The sequence below is a fragment of the Crocodylus siamensis genome, chromosome 5 (assembly GCF_052110815.1).
Source record: "Crocodylus siamensis isolate JL-2025a chromosome 5, ASM5211081v1, whole genome shotgun sequence".
NCBI lineage: Eukaryota > Metazoa > Chordata > Crocodylia > Crocodylidae > Crocodylus > Crocodylus siamensis.
The window spans coordinates 27,884,646-27,898,556 of NC_143399.1; the positions used below are offsets into that span (position 1 = coordinate 27,884,646).

General features: G+C 46.4%; 1 protein-coding gene across 12 annotated transcripts in view; it reads right to left on the reverse strand.

The window, feature by feature from the left end:
* SSX2IP (SSX family member 2 interacting protein) overlaps nucleotides 1-4,075 on the reverse strand; it is a 41,689-nt gene extending 37,614 nt beyond the window's left edge. For 5 of the 12 annotated variants that reach the window (XM_090048667.1, XM_090048678.1, XM_090048675.1 and 2 more), the window contains exon 1: nucleotides 3,287-3,440. The gene's annotated coding sequence lies outside the window, so the exon portion shown is untranslated. Of the gene's footprint in view, nucleotides 1-2,540; nucleotides 2,813-3,286; nucleotides 3,441-3,494; nucleotides 3,513-3,928 lie in introns of those variants that run through there. The other 7 variants (XM_090048672.1, XM_090048669.1, XM_090048671.1 and 4 more) reach the window with 7 other exon arrangements.
* Between the last annotated feature and the right edge of the window lie 9,836 nt (nucleotides 4,076-13,911).

The following is a 13,911-nucleotide window of genomic DNA, read 5'->3' on the forward strand; positions in this document are numbered from 1 at the left end:
GTGGGAAATGATTTGGGCTGGAAGGCCACTTAAGGACTTTCAGTGAGACATGAGCTTTGGCAGGGGGACAGCATTAACCCAGCCTGGCCCAGCACAGCAGGGATTGCGGGGCAGGAGGGGCAATTGATCCTATCTGGCCCTGGGCCCATCTGCCCTGCACTCACTGCCAGAGGCGCCAGAGCAGCCCCGTAGGTCTCCATCAAGACTGGCCGGGACCCCCAGTTGTGGGTGCAGGGCAGACAGGCCCAGTGCTGGATAGGATCAATCACTTGGTGGTGTCAGGAAATTACTTGGTGACCACAGAGAATTACTTAATGGCCACAGTGGCTTCAGATGCTCAAAGATTTTGTATTTCAGGCCTTACTATTTGCAAGCTAATTTTTCTCTGCAAGCCAACAGCTCTGATGATATGCCTACAACCTGCAGTGTCCCAGTAACTGCCAGAAGTAATTTTGCCAGCTGGCAATATCACTTGCTGTTCCAATGAAGAAATTCCTGAAGAGAACAAAGCTAGGCAAATTCCCAAAAATGTACACCTAGGCCTCAGTTCCATACATACTACGTACCAAATGGAAAAACTCATACTCTTTGCTGGTAAAAAAAAAAAATCTTGAAAAATTCAACTGTATCCTAGATCAAAGAATGCTTTGGCAGATGTCCGAAAAGTAGTAATCAACCCACCGGAGCAAAAATAGCTACTCGAATAATATGCTATTTTAATTACATGTTGGAATTAGACTCTGAAAAATACTCTCTCCATTTAGGAATCCTGGTTTCTGGTAGACACCTACCATATGCTCCCATAAGCCCCTACACGATTTGGTGAGCAACATATTTTTCCTTTCAGCAATAACGTATAAGCATGTTCTAAAATGATATTATCTTCTTGTTTCCTTGCTAATGCAAAGCATTGCTCTATGATTTAAAATAGAAGTCAGACAGATTTCCTGTCATAAATGAGTCTTAAGTGTTCAATTTAAAAAAAAAAAAATCACAAGTAATAGTAGAATTACAAGCCCACCAAGAACAACACATACACCATTATTTTTTCAAAGCACAGATTTTGAATGTCAGATTCAAATTCAGTAGGAATAGCTATCAACATAACTGAATTCTAAAAACTAGTTCAGCCACATGTACATCAGAAGATAAAAGCACTGTAGTATAATCGTATAAAAACTGACATGGATAGTTTCACAAATGAAAAATAAAGTACATGGTTCTCCAAAATGTTCCCGCCCCCAAATTAGCTTTTATCTTCTTCTCAGATGCATCTTACATTTTTTCTGATGTTAGAACAGCTCTTTAAAAGGGACCACACTATATCAACCAAGAAACAAGAACCAGTTTTCCAACCAAACACAGCAGATACTACAATTTCGCTGAAAGAAGGTGTTTCAACTTGCAAATTACACCTCTGAAAGTATATAAAAACTTGTTCAGAGAACATAAAGGCCACAAAAGGTAAGCATTTACTTAAAATCCAATACAAGTCTTTCTGCTAAGATTGGATCCCAAAAAGAGCTGTGACTCTATTTAAAGTTTTTAGATTTCTCTAGTAATCCCCTCCACAGATGGCTGTTATCTGGATGAAACAAAACAAATAGATTCTATGTAAATTTGAGGCCTGCTGGTAGTCATTAGCTTACATTTTACATCTATCCTTCAAAATATCGTAAGAAGCAACTCACTTGTTTTATGTATGCAGTAACCTTGAAAATCCAAGTATTCCCTCCACCTTCACTTTTCTGACAGTTGCTATTTTTGCTACAGACATTTCAATAATGTAGCTCACAATTATTACCAAATCTGTATGTTAAAAATAATGTCAAATAATGTATTTTCATTATAGCTTTAGTGACACTACCTGTGGACAGAATGAATTCTAGAGATTTATAGACTCTATATTATAGTTTGTAGAAATTGATCCTTCTTGAGCGTTACTAGTTATATGAATCCTGGAGGGTAGCCGGTTACATTTTACCACCGTTTTTCTACATTCTACAAGTATTCTTAATTCAGGAGTTTGACAGCAAACTAACCTAGTCAACTCCAAAGTAAATTTGGAAAAGACGAGTCCTAATCTGTCCAGCCTGCAGGCCAGTATAGTCTTCGCTTCGTTTATTGGTACATTACACTCTTGCCCTGAAGGCTCCTAATTGTATTCATCAGTTCCACTAATTTAACAAATAAGAGGTTTATTTGTCTTGATCTGTAATACAGCTACAATCACAAAAGAAATCTGCATGTTCATATCTGTGCCAAGTCACTTACTCGTTTAACTGTTGGACAATTGCTTCACTACAGTCCTCACCCCTGCCCCACTACTTTCAAGGCATATCCTCCACTTCTTTACCAATGTTATGTGTGGAGTTACCCACGCCATGCACCTGCATTAGGCGCCACTCCATCCTTTACTGCCTCGAGCATAGGCACCACCTTTTTTTGTGGCTGGTGGGTGCTTGCAGGCATAGAAACAAAAAAAAAAAGGTACTTTAACTTTTAACTAGGACCATTCCCATGCCAAGCCCTGTGCATACCTAGAAGAGGCAGTGTGGTACTGCTACCTGGTCTGTAAAGGCTGAATCATCTCTAGCTAGAAGCACCAGAAAGCCCCACTGAAGCGCTCGATCTTTACAGATCCTGCAGAGCCAGGTTAAAGCTGCGTGCTGCTTCTTCCCATAAAGCACCAGGGGTTTTGTTCGTTGGGTTCTGCAAGCCGCTCCGTAGGTGCTGAGCACCCGCTAATTTTTTTCGGCGGGTGCTTGAGCCCCAGAGCACCCACGGAGTCAGCGCCGGTGGTCTCGAGGATCGACCCTGCTGCCTCCTACCATTCACAGACGACTGATCTTCGTCTCGCTCCGCTGCTGCTGGAGAAATGAATCCTGCCAAGGCTGCAACCAGCTCTGCAACTCCTCAGGTGCCACACACATCTTCCCACCAGCACCCTCCGGCAGCCGACTCTGCAACGGGCGGCCAGTTATCCTCCGTGCTGCGACCGCCCGGCTACCCGGATTAGTGCAAGCTTTCCGGCAGCCCTGCGGCACCCGGAGCTGCGGGGCTTTTCCTCCTTTCAGCTCCAGGGAAGGCGCTTGGGTGTCTCCCCCCGCGGCCCTCCCGCGCCTCCGACACCTGCCGACAGGCCCAGTTGTGCTCCGCAAGCCGAGCCCTGCCTGTTTCACAGCCCTGCTCCACCTGTCCCGCGGCCCCCGCTTCGCCGCGCATCCTCCCCCCGGGGGGGGGGCGCCCGGCATCCCGAGACGCCACGTGCCCGCGCCCTGCTTACGTCACGCCCACGTCACACATGAGGCCCGGCACAATGACGTCTTGGGAGCAACAGGAACCGAAACGGCTTGCGGTGCAACCCGCTGCTCCCCGGGCCGGCAGCGCGGGCCAGCCTCCCCCTCCCGGGCGCACGTGCAGGAGGCGGTGCCGAAGGGAGGACGGTTGGATGTCCCGCCCCAAATCGCGTGCCCCGCCCCCCGCGCACTCACCCACGCAGCCGATTAGGCGAGGCGAGGCGAGACAGCCCGGGTGCCGCCGGCCCGGCCCCGCCCCCCGCACTCCCATTGGCCGCGCGGTTGCTAGGAGACCGGCAACAAGGGCCCGAGGGCCGACGCGCACCTGCCACTGGGGAGAGGGGGAGGGGCTGCCTCGAAGACCAGACGTGGCCGGGCCGGGCGCTCCCCCGAGCCCGCGCTGCACCTCCCTTTGCCCCGCCCGGTCCCACAGGTAGGCGACCGCCCGCGCCTCCCTGCTCCAGTGACTTAGCGGCGCGGCCGCCCTGCCCCCTCGGCCTTGGCAAACACTTCCCCAATAGGGCCCGGTCTTCAGTTCAGCAGCCTGTTGCCTTCGTGGCAAAGTGCGTTCAATTCGACACAGGCCGACGATGCAGGAGCTTAGTTGTGAATTGTAGTTATTGACTTACCTAGTGGCATCTCCTTGTGCCCCCGCTCCTGCCCCTTCCAGGGTAAGGGGTTGTTCTCGTCATTCCGGAGGGGGAAATCCTGCTCCAGCTGGATGAGCAGGAGTCTCTCCCCCAGAAGCCAGGGAAGAGCACAACCAGGTAGTGTAGCTCCCAGGTGGGACGGACCCGCAGGGGTTGAGGCCTGCCCGAGACTGAAAGCCCTCCCTGTCTGTGAGGAGGAGCCATGCAGGATACCGGCAGGGGAAGGTGGAGGGGTCAGTGGCAGGAAAAACAAAAGAGAAGCATCCACCTAGTGGGTGAGATTGCTCTTACTGCTGGGGAAGCTTTGGAAGCAAGGATGTGAGAGGAACGGAATACACAAAGCTTTAAAAGATCAGAACTGAGTTGGTGATATGATTTTATTCACAATGCCCATTTTTTAATGGGAAATTCAAGGTTATCCTCTGAACTTGCCAAGCACTGATTCTTTCCCCTGCGTTTTTAATATGAGAGGCAACATTCAATGTTGCTTCTGTTTGTGGACCAGCGCTTCCATCAACAGCATAGATGGCAGAAAGCTGAAGCTAATGGGGCTTAGTTTCCCCCAATTAATTTTGCAGCAGCTAGAGATGGGTGCCATCACAGCATCTGCACCACCACATACAGCACCCACAACATGCTGGCCCTGCAATAGCCCTGTGGGTGAGAGGGGCGGGGTGCAGGTGGGCACCCTTTTACTCAGCCCCCCAAATAATATTTTCTCCCACCACCTATGATCAACCGTTAACATAAGTTTGTAAATAGATTTGTTTACAATGGGCAGGATGAGTCTGTACAGAAAGGAAAGAAGCAAGGGATCCCTAAAGACAAGAATTCTTATAACTGAGATTCACGGAATGTACTTTGGATTGACTTAGCTCAAGAATGTGCTCAAAAATCAATTGGTAGATGGCATAATTGTAGCTAAAGTAACATCCACCTTACAAAACTGATGTAAAACCCCTCCTAAATGCAACAGTTACCAGTTACCACCAGGATAGAAAGCTAAGGATCCTTTCTTAATTAAAACAACAACCTTTCTTAATTAAAACAACAAAAAGATTACTCCAGGCAAGGGGACAAGAACATTTTTACAAGGCTAGTAAACTGAGTCCCTTTGGAGGAAGCACAACCTTACTCTTTTGTAGATACTGTAGAAATATTTGCTATTGTTTTGGTTTTGAATATTTTTGGCCACCATAGCAGTACATATTTCTTTAAAAAAGAATATATACACACACTTTTAAAGGAATTTAAAACAGGAAGATCATTCTTTGCAGTATGCAAGACATTTATTATTTTATGGCTTAAAGAGTGATGGCAAAGACTTTGGACTTCATACTGCAGATTCTGTTTGTTTCAGACCTGCTTCAGAGGAGGAAACTAGGACACAGACTTGTATAGAAGACATATAGGACACAGACTTGTATAGAAGACATATATCAGTGATGGTGATAGATTGGATGACTCTTTGCCCAGGGAGGAGGATTACAGGCCTGTACCTTTAAGAGGCACCCGCCTGTGCATTCTAGTTGTCTATTTGATCTTAGCAGCTGTTCCTGAAAGTTGATGTTATTCAGAAAGGAACTCCCCAAGCACTTTGCTATGCATCATGTATTTTTTTATGGACTGTCAAAGATAGAAGGACAAGCCTTTTGGGAAAACTGTGTGTAGAAGATGCAGAGAGAGAAGTATATTTAATGGGAAAATGTATATCCTATAGTATATTCAGTTATGAAGAATCAAATCAGTGTAAAATAATCTTCCTGAAACTCCAGTGAGAACTAGTAAAAATATGCTTCCAAGCCTTTTGGCATTAAAACATGGGATGATCTATTTAGTAATTTGCAGAGAGAAAGGAATAATTTCATTGGAAATTTCTGTTTTCGTAGGATATAGTCGAGGAACACATCAAAGAGTTATTGTCCTACAGCAAGTAAACATATTTTACATTTCTCATAATGTATGCCATGCCTTTGAGTATAACCTAAATATGAACAAAGTTGTTTCACTAAATAATATAAAAGTAGTTTTTTGACCCTGCTTGCATCTAATTGAAAGAATTATTAGGAGACTCATTGATTTGAAATTCAGTAGTAAAATAAGAAAATATTGCATCATATGGTTGTTTTAGCCCTTTCTGATGGAATTTATTTTCTGATAAGAATTATTATTAAGTTTTGGTAACATATGTAAAATAAAAGAAATTATGTTTCTTTTATTAAAAATATCTATAACAAAGGCTGATAAAAGATAACTACATTCAGAGGACAGCTTTTTTTTCTTTTTTCCAGTCTTTTGGTAAGAAAGGGAATTCTTACATCAAAACAATATAAATTTTAAACTGGGGGAAGCTGTTAATATGCTGAGAAATGGGAGATAAGATAACCTTTAAAAACAGCTAAAATTTTGTTCAACTGTTATATGGGTTATATGGGTCTGATTAGATTCAAATCCATCTTGTTCTTCAGTATTTCCATTCAAGAAATGCTCACTGTCAAGGTGAAGTAAGATTTATATAGCAGTGTCCTACATTAGAAATTAGTATGGCTGATGAACTCTTAACTGGCAGAATAAGCTCATTACAGTGTCTGATCCTGTTATACAACAGGCTATTGGATTTGCTTTTCTAAAGCCAACAACCATTTTAGTGTCTCTGAACACAATCACTCATACACCCCAAAACACTTTTAAGTAACATCTATGCAGCTAGCAGTTGTATAGAGACTATTACAAGAGAAAGACATACCCATGCAGTTATGAGCTGGGCCCTGAAATACAGGTTTCCCTTGATTTACGCAGGTTCCATATATGCAAATTTGCTCCTATGTGATCACCCCTTTTCTACCCAAAATTCCTTTTATGTGAGGTAACTTCATTCTTATGCGATCAGGGCTTCATTTGTCCCTACTCACCCCAGCCCCTGGGCTGTATGTACTGTGCTGTGCTGTGGTGCAGGCAGGTGGTGTCGGCTGATCCCAGGTCTGCTGCAGCCGCTGGGGTGAATGGGGAGAAGTGGAGGCCCCAAGCTGCAGCAGGCAGCAGGAACTATGAGTGGGTGTGGGGTGCAGGAGGGCTGCAGGCTGGGGGGCTGTACTGGGCTCTTCCCAGGGGGGCACGGGCCCCCAGATCTGTGCACGGGACAACAACAGGCTGCTGCTGCAGGCTGGGGCCAGCAGTGGCACCAGGCTCTCCCTGGCGTTCAGTGGGCAGGTTGGGGGAGTTACGGCAAATATTGGGGTGGCAACAGCCCCCCTTCCAGCACTGCTGCCTCATTCCTGCAAGCAAGGCTGGGGGTAGTGGTGGCACCGGGCTCTTCCCAGTGCTCCAGGTGAGTGGTGGCGCTTGGAGCGGGGCTGCTGCCACCCCAAAATTTGCCATAGCTCCCCCAACCTGCCCGCTGAGCACTGGGGAAAGCCCAGTAGTGCCGCCAGCCCCAGCCTGCAGTGGCAGCCTGCTGTTGTCCCATGTGCAGATCCAGGGGCCTGCCCCCTCCCCCCCCCCGAACCCGGTGCAGCCCTCCCAGGGGGTACGTAGCAGCAAGAACTGTACCCCCCCACCCCTCAACCACCCACAATTCCTGCCACTTTGCTGCCTCCTGCAGCCCTAGGAGCTGTTAACGGGCTGCGCTGCACACTTCTCCCCACTCCTCCCCTAGTCCCAGCCCGACTCCCTCCCTCCCTCACCGCCATGGCAACGTATTCCTATTTGTTACATTATAAAGTGTATTATAAAGTATTTGTTACATTATAAAGTAGTATTATTCACTTTATGCGAATTTGATTTATGCACCGTTCTCTGAAGACGCATGTACTGCATAAATTGAGGGAAACCTGTATCAGAACTTTCTACATTTTCAGAATATAAATATGGACAGGGAAAGATTAGTATGTCGCATTTCTATACTCGTGTCCATCCAAGGATTCAAAATCCAAAGACTAATGGGCTTAGCCTCCCAGCACTCCTATAAACTACTGTTATAGCCTTGGTTCTATCTTATTCTAGGGTGGATCCAAGATTTGGCAAAGGTAGGTGCAAGAGTGGCTACATCTCTGCTCTCAGCCTCCTCCCCTGCACTGTGGGAGCCTCAGGACTTTTTAAGTTCCCAAAGTAGGTAAGCATCCCCACATTCCCCACCATGTTCAGAGGCACGTCCCCAGCACACCCCTGCTCATCCAGTGGCTGCTGGTTTCCCCAAGGTCTGGGGAATAGGGAAAGCTTCAGAGCTGCTCCTGCCCTCTCCAGCCAAGCTGTGTGGTGGCTGGGCTTAGCTAAGAACAGCAGCAACAGCAATGAAAAGGGGGTGGGTTTCCCCACACTGCCTATTTCCCTTAGAAGCAGACAGAAGAAGCCCCTGCCACTGCCACTATCACTGCCCTAGGTGAGCCCAGGCCCCAAACAGCTCAGCTGGACTAGGCAGGAGCAGCTCTGAAGCTTTTGCACCCTGGTGACAGTGGGGAAAGCAGCACTGACTGAAGGAGAAGAGGATGGGAGGAGAGGGGACGTGGCTTTCAGCACAGAGGGGAAGTGGGGATCCTCTTATGCTTTGGAGACTTTAATGTCCTCAGAGGCTCCAGCAACACAGTGCAGTCCAAAATGGGTACAGCCACACCACTGCACTCCCTCTGGATCTGCCCCTGACCTTATTAGAATTGGAAGGTTTAGTTACTGCCTTTAATTGAAAATAGCTGTAAAAGATCATTAAAACAAGTCAAATTCTTGCTCGGAAAGTGAAATGATTTTTGTTGAAAAATGATTTGTCTGGTATGCTTTATCTGGGAATATAACAGTATTGTCTTAATTTTGCAAATGGGAAAACATAAATACTTGGAAAAATAGTTAAAATTTTAATGTATGATTCCATACAAGAGCCAGAAACTGAATCTATTTATCCCAGGGGTGGGCAAATACAGCCCACAGGATCCAGCCTGTGAGGCCATTTTATCTGGCCCGCAGGGCCCCTAAAAAAATGTAGAAAATTAATATTTCTCTGCCCTTGGTTCCTGTCAAAAGTGACAGGAACCAAGGGCAGTAGGACCCAGGAGAAGCCCAGTGGGCTCCAACAACAGTGGGGCCTGCCCGGCCCCGCCCCCCAGCCAGAAGCCCCAGCCGGGATTTTTGGGCTGGGAGCACGTGGCTTTCCTGACACAGGAAGCTCAAGTAAGTGGGGCGGGGACCCCGGGCAAGGAAGGAGCACAGGTCCCTCCCTACGCACACCCAGTGCTGCAGCTGCAGCCCGCTGCTTGCAGCCCACGTGGGGCTGCCTGTGCCCGCTCCGGACAGCCCCATGCGGGCTGCGAATGCCTGCAGCATGGGGCACCAGGCAGGGGGCAGGGGAGGGGCCACTTCCTCCCCCATGCTCAGCTTTTCCCTGGGCTCCTTCTCTGCGCAGAGAATAGCGGCCCCTCACCTGCCCCATGGCCAGCATCCCACACTGCAGGCTCTTGCAGCCCTCACGGGGCTGTCAGGAGCAGGCACAGGCTGGCTGCAAGTGGCTTCAGTGCAGGATGCCGGGCATGGGGCGGGGAGGGGCTGCTTTCTTCCCCCCACAGGCTGGCAGTGGGGTGGGTTACAAGCTGGTGCTGAGCACAGGGGAAAGCGGCCCCTTGCTGCCCCATGGCCAGTGCCCCATGCTGCAGTCACCTGCAGCCCACATGAGGCTGTCTGTGCCTGCTCCAGACAGCCCCACATGGGGTAGGCAAGGGGCCAGCTGCTTTTTTCCACATTCAGCACCAGCTTCTTCCCTGCTAGCAAGCAGGGGGTCAGGGCTGTACACTGCCCCCCGCCTGTACTGTGGGGCTGGGGGGCACTGGGTTTGAGCAGGCAGGGAGCCAGTGGGAGCACAGGTCCTGCACCAGTGTCCCGGGGCCAGTGCTGGTGGGGCCCAGAGCTCCCCACTCCCTGCTGGTGTAGTCCAGCCCGGCTCCACAGACCCCTGATGGCCTGTACCCCTCTCTGGGCCCCACCGGTGCTGGCCCAAGACATTGGGACATTGGTCCCAAGATGGTGACCAGGGGGCGGGGCACCTGTCAAGGGGTGGAGCTACCCATGCAGCCCTCAACAGCTTGCCAAAACTGGGTAAGCGGCCTTCTGCCCAAAATAATTGCCCACCCCTGATTTATCCTGATTCCTGTTCTTGATCATTAGAACTGAACAGTTCATACCTTCTAAAAATCCATTTCAGAATGGTGTCTGGGACTCCATAGCATGAGTTTACACTACTCTACACTCAGCTTACAATAGCTATAATAACCATTTAAATTTAAAATGTCATCACTAACAATATGTGTTCTGTTTGTATGAGGAAATTTACTGTAACAAATATACAGGAGTCAAGAGGATAGTGACCTTCATTCAGCATCACTGTCAAACATCCTGAAAAAAAAAGCAGTTGGGAAAAATGCCACATATTACAGTGAAAATATATTGTGGCTGAAGTCTTTTGAACTATAGTTTGTCAAATTAGAGTCTGGTCAATGAGACATCCATAGAGTAATACTACATCTAACAAGATAAATAATGTAACTTCAGCCCAATATCTACTTACTACAAGCCATTCTGCTACTAGCTCTCAGAACAATTAAATTGCAAATATCTATGGTAAACACAGCTGACACTCCTGTTTTTAAAGTGTCCTCAGCTGGAACTACTTTCAAATGATGCCTCTCCCAAGAGGAGTGATTCATGTCAGACCCCTGAGTATAGGCTAAGCTGGACTGAGAACATTGCTGAGACTGTCTAATTAGATTAGAACCTCTTTGACACTTAAGGATGGTCACAGCAAAAACATGAGAAAAAGCATTATATCCATTATTCCACTTTACACTTAAGTCTTTCATACACTGATGCACATGGGTCATTTTAGGTGCACAAGCTGAAGAGGCCCTGTAACTTGCATTTGTCCATTGCATAAGAAATACGCTCTGGAAATATGTTGCAGCCTGAAAGAAGGCTATTTGTAAAAATGCTAGATTCAAATAAATATTTTAATGGCCTATTGAATTAATTTACCATATAAAATATATTTAAAAATAAGTGGCAATTAAAGGAACCCACTGGGTTTCAAATTCAATTGTAATATGTGGTTAGGGACCCTTGAATAGGAAAGAAGAGCTCGTTCTTCATTGTTTAAATTACAATTGCTAATAATGTGGTTCCATCTTTATTGAGATTACTTGCAGAAGAATGAATGATAGATGCATTTATTATTTATAAACAAGTTTTATAGATAGATGTGGATGCATCTAATAATAAAATGTTATAAGCTTATGGCAGTGGTTCTCAACCTTTTTAGACTTGATGCACCCCTCAGAAAATGCCAGCTCATCAGAATGTTTTTAACACTGGATGTTTACAGACATTTTAAAAAAAGGGCGCTTTACTTTAACTCCTCATGCCCCCATGTCAAGCCCAGCACATGACCAGAAGAGCCATTGCCTTAGTTGGACCCCGCTCATCCAGCGTCTATATGGATTGCACATTTTAGCAGGGTTTTTTGGTGAGTTTATCTAATAACTGATTGAATCACCTACAGGTAAAAACACCAAAAAGCCCTGTTAAAGCACCTGATTTATACAGACGCTATGGAGCCAGGTTGAAGTAATGCACTGCTTTTTCCACTAAAGCGCTTTGTGGGAGGGCACATCTGTCAGCAGCTACTGCGGAGTACTGTTTGAAATCTCTGCATTTATCTTGTGAACCATGTTTGCAAATTTAAGAGTGCTGAAATTGTGTGGCACTGCAACATCCTTGAAAGAATCTTCAAAGTTGTGAATCCACCTCGGTCTATGGGTTTATCTTCCTTTATGGTTTCTATAGATGAGAAAAACTCCTTTTCTGCCTATTAAACTTAAGCTTTGGTGTGTTATCCTGTAGTCTGGTTTTATGCATGGTTTTAAGCAAGAAAACTTAGATATTTGGGCAGTTAAAGTTTAATCAATACAGTAAGAAAAAGGATCATTTAATTTCTTGGTTTAAAATAGCAATTATTATTTTTATTTCTTTGATTGGGTAAAAACTGCATACGCATATGTGAAATTGGTTTGAAATTTACTGGTACAAACAGGACTTTAAAATAGACAAATGGATTAACTCTTTGAAAAGGGGAGGAGACAGACAGCTTTATTACCAAAAAAAATAGTTGTAACTACAGAAGATAAGATAATGATAATCCAATCTCATGCTTTGGAATGTAAAACTATATTGTCTCCCAAGGTCAGAAAGGAAATCACCTTCCAGCCAATACTGCAAAAATAGACCAGGATAAAATGTTTATTCCTACAGAGAGAGCTTATATGGACAAATCTCCAAAGTAACTGTGAGCAGGAAAAGGCACATGCAGGTATTTTGTTTACCTTGTACACTACCAAAGCAGGGTCCTCCATTGACTTTAAATAGGATGATACAGATAGCTGTTGGAAAAGAGTTATAGGAGGGACTAGTGGATTCATCACTGTATAGACCAATAGCAGGGAGCTTGAGTGCACAGAGTTTAGACGGACTGCACTGCAGCACTGTAATATGTCACCCTATTAAGAAAGATAGGGAAAGAGGGAATTTCTCCATTCTTTACTTCCCTGCAAATAGTATAGAGCAGGGGTTGGCAACCCCCGGCATGTATGCCAAGCATGGCACATGAGGCCATTTTGCTCGGCACGCCACAGCCAGCCCCGGCTTGGGGTAGGTGCTGGAGCCCAGGCTGCTCCCGGCAGGGCTTGCAGTATCCCAGCTGCCCACTGGGAGCAGCCCAGGCTCTGTGGCTGGCAGCAGCTACCCAGAGCTGGGACTGGCTCCAGCTGGGAAGCTCCAAACAGCTGTGCTGGGCTCTGGAGCCCTGGCATCAACTCCGTCCTGGTGCATGCACTCATGTGTAGGAGCAGGTGGGGGGAGGGGCCTGAGGCAGTGCAACCCCGGTCTCTCCCCTGCTCCCAGCACAGAGCTGGTGACTGGGCTTCAGAGCTCGGTGCAGCTGTTTGTAGCTATCCCAGGTTCTGGGCAGCTGCAGCAAGCAGTGGGCAGGCTGCAAACAGTTGTGCCAGGCTGCACAGCTCCGGCATCAGCTCCATGCTGGCGGCGACTGCACGGGCACTTCAGGGTGGACTGTGCTGCCCTGCTGTCTGCCCCGAGGTGTGTGCGCAGTTGCTGCCAGCATGGTGCCAGTCTTAGCTGATTTAATAAATTTTTGCTTAAAAGTCAGTAAGATTGACAAACCTAACCACAAAGTATAATAAATACATCTTAATTTTTTTTTTTTAAGTAGGTTGGACTTGGGCAGGAAAAATGCTCATCTCAGACCCCGAAGTGATGTGGTGTGATTTGCTTATTGGGTAAACCCAAGCTTAGGCAGTAACCTATTATAATAATTTCTAACACCTTTTAACCCCATAGGTTAAAGGGTAACAGCTATAGGGTAAAGCCAAAAGATTAGCATAGAACAAGATATAAAAGAACATGCACATTAAGTGACCAGTAGGAAGGATGGAACAGAATGGTCATTGCTGTCCCATGCTCCCGGATTCCTTACTCCTAGCATGAACGAGAACCAGTTCTTAACTGAGGGACCTTCCCCAGTATTCCCTCCAACCACATGGATCGGGGATGCCTGACTTCACTGGATCAACTTGATGTGTACCTGACACTGAGGGACTATCGATAAGTTGCTAATCAACTGGGAACTCTGTCAATTTGTCTGTTTGTTTTTATTATCACTGCCAATTTTTAACTGTTATTGTTTTGTTGTCTGTTTATTAGCTTAACCCTTTTTATTAACTGTTATATGTGTAAACTATATCTTGTGCTGCTTAAACATATTCTTTGTTGTTATTTTGTTGTTATAAGTAAAATTCATTTTTACTGTTATAAGTGAAACTTGTCTTCGCTTCACTCCCAACTCAACCTCCTCAATCCCAAACCAAACAGCCCAGTGGCTGATACAGTTGCAGCACTCAGTCAGCCTGCAACTAAAT